Here is a 3,722-nt window from a genome sequence, read left to right as displayed (position 1 = left end):
CATAACAGTCATAACATAATACATATTATCTTTTTAAAATGAATGAATTAATATAACGTTCTGAAAAGAACTTATATACTAATTAATTATAATTTATAGTAAATGTATGGATATTATAATTATTTTTTAGGTGAAGCCGTACGGAGCAAGCTTTGCCACAGCTATAGCTGATAGCACAAGCAAATAGTAACTGCAGGAACGGTGAAGCAAACATCGATTTCTACTTTAAAGTTTAGGAAATTAAAAATCAAATTCAAAGAGCTGAAGTCAAAATTGTCGCTTTTATATCAGAGCACAATGTTGCAATCTTAGCAGACCTACCTGGTTTATTTATAGGTAAGTCCATGTTTCCTGAAGAATCAGTGAAACTGATAAAAACTCATATGAGTGATTGGTTAAAGCAGACGCCTAAGAGGAAATCTCCATAAGATTATTGAGATTATTATTATTTTTATTAATCAATATTGATTAATGATTACAAAATATAAAAAATTTAAAATATTATTTTTGTGATTATATAAAATATAAATACACTTAAAATAAATTACTACAATACTCATATTATATTAAAACATTGCATATATATAACTATATAAAGGTAGATATTACCAATTAATTATATTATAAACATAATTTTTACATGTCAATCCACGAAGTTTATACTTAAAATACACGTATATGATACGTGTTATATCCCAAATTTATACTTCCAATACATACGTAATTTATACGCTGAATAAACGTTAGAATTTACGTATATTACACACATAATGTACGTTGAATATCTATCTGTTGACTCATAAATATCTATGATTTCTACTTATTATCAACTAAATATATTCGTTTATTATACGTAACTTATTCATATCCGTATATTATACGTTTAATATATGTATATTTGTTTATATTAATTAATCATGGCATGGAGGTTTGAAGACACCCACAGATGAATTTGTAAAAATTTGCAATACTCGTACATGTCTAAAATTCTTTGAAAAAAATTGGGAGTCTATAAAAAGTAAAAAAGAAATCATAAAAATTATTGCCATGTACAAGAAATATGAGAAATTATTTATCTATCATAAAATCGTCATGTAGATTTGACAAGAAATTTTTCGATCTTTTTGCAAAACACTCAGAATAAAAAAAAAAGATTTTCAAAAGCATAATTTATTGGTTTTCGATGAAATTTCTTTTCATGAAAATATTTTAGTAAATACTACAACATAAACCGGCGATTATTATTCATATACTTAGAAGGTATTAATATATTTACTACCAATATTAAGTATTTTTAATTATTTTTGCTCTCTTCATAAACATTTAATGTTAAGTCATAAGTAATGAACAGTTACCAGTTGACAATATTAAACCAGATTTAGATACTGAGTAGTGACTTATATAAATAGTACAAACTGACAATATTGTAATATATTCATACTAAATTTCAATGTCTATGTAAATATCCCCAGTATTTCAAAAATAAAAATAATCCATTGCCTCAACATTTTGCCAAACACACATATAACCTCCAAAAAAATCTCCAGAATTTTTGAACTTGAAATGGAAAGAAGGTAGTTTTATATCTCCTGATAAAAATTTAGTATTCAAAGAAATGCCTTTATCTGACAAAATATTAGAATCAGATACACCTTTACAATTTTTCACTAATTTTTTCAATGAAGAACTTTTGCAAAATATTGTAAACGAAACTGAGCTTAAAAATTGATTGATTCCCGATAAAAATGACATCTTCAAAGCTAAATATAGTCTGTAAATCGTTAAGTATCGCAGAACTGTCAAATATATACAATCACGGAATAGGCAATACACACAAGCAAATAGTAACTACAGGAACGGTGAAGCAAATATCGATTTCTACTTCTAAGGTTAGGAAATTAAAAAGTCAAATTCAAAGAGCTGAAGTCAAAATTGCCGCTTTTATGTCAAAGCACAATGTTGCATTCTTAGCAGACCTACCTGTTTTATTGCAAGAATGCTTTGCTGATCCAGTAATAGCAAAAGTTAATGCTTGCTAAATTAATACATAGTTGCCAGATTATTTTATCATGTATATTATTTTTTAATTTAAATATTTACGTTTTAGATCATCAGAGTAGAATTATAATGTACTTCACTACGATTTATATTGTTGCCAATAAAAGTATACAAAACACGCTTTTATGTTATTATTCATATTAACAATACATAACAGAGTGTGTTAGTGTTATGAATAATGATCAAATATTAATTAGCAATAATAATTACTAATCAACAATAATTAATAATTTGCCATAATAAGTGCATATTATATTATTATCGGTTTGTTATTATAATCTTATATTTTCCATGGTCCTTAGTCATTACCATAAAATATGGATACACGCCATCTATAATATTGCTGTCTGTAATGTATGGCATTTGAAAATGCAATGATTATTGGTAAATGATAGACATCATTTTTACTTTTTACGGTGATGCCTAACATAACCGTTTAATTCATTAAATAATAAACTTGATTATATGTGTAATACACGTAATTAAAATGATGTAGAATTTTTTTTCTTTTATTACGACAAGCAAAATAATTTGTATTTTGATTGACTGCCTACAGAAAGTACGTACAGTACTGCAAAATATAACATTTGTATATAACAGGGATGGCAAATTATTTAAGCGCTACCTACGTACCAAAAATTGCCTTTTTTTCGAGCGCGTCACGAAAAATGTAACATCCAGCGCGAGTGGCGCGCGAAGCGAAGTAAAAAAAATCGAAGCGGTCACGACCGTAGTGCATAACACGAGCCAAAGCTGAATGTGTGTAGTAAATTTGTCCATTTTCTTTAGCCAGTCCTACAGAGTTAACGAACGGACAGATTAGTCCGTTTGTGGTATCAATAGATCGGGCACGATATGCAGATTATACTTTGGTCGATTTCGAAAAAAACGGTTGAATAACTCCGATTATATTAGCAAAAAAGTTTGATAATTTTGAGTCAAAAAGATCTTATGCACGATCATTTTAGTAGCCCGTAACGTTTCGACGCACACTGGGCAGCGGTTCCAGCCGTTGCCTGCGATTTCGCTTATCGTATTCGTTCTGTCGTTCGTTATCTACGTGTTGTATCACTGAGAAAAAAAACACCGTTAACGCACCACACACGCATTATCGGTTGTCTGCAAATCGTTGGAATAATGTGCGATAATATTGTGCACATAGATTATTTTTCGCCGCCTCGCCGTAATATTTAATAACCACGTGTTATGTTTTGCTATAATAATCTTGTTAACACTATTCATCCGTTGTTGTAGTGCGCGAGCCGCGGGCCGTGTGGTTCACCATGGTCCTCGAGTGTTCAGAATGTTAATATTTAATATTGTTCTGTAATAACTACAAATATCAAATAGATATTTTATGGTTTGTTTCCATTGTTCCAAAGTGTATGAACAGAAATCACGTAAAAAGAGAAACTATTTGGAAAAAATCACAAATACGACGTGTATGGTTAAAAGTTCAAAAAATTATTCTATCACCATTAACTACTACAAAAAAAATAAAAATTGTAAAAGATCAAAATAAATATTTCCATTTTATGGAATTATAGAAAAATGGTCTTATAAAACTTTTGTGATATTCATCATGGTCCATCTATGAATGAAGTATATTTATCATTATATTCATGAATTATTTTACATAAAAATGAATGGGCCTAGTGGTCGCT

The sequence above is a fragment of the Aphis gossypii genome, unplaced genomic scaffold (assembly GCF_020184175.1).
Source record: "Aphis gossypii isolate Hap1 unplaced genomic scaffold, ASM2018417v2 Contig00201, whole genome shotgun sequence".
In the NCBI taxonomy this organism is placed as follows: domain Eukaryota; kingdom Metazoa; phylum Arthropoda; class Insecta; order Hemiptera; family Aphididae; genus Aphis; species Aphis gossypii.
This window is presented reverse-complemented; position numbering follows the sequence as displayed.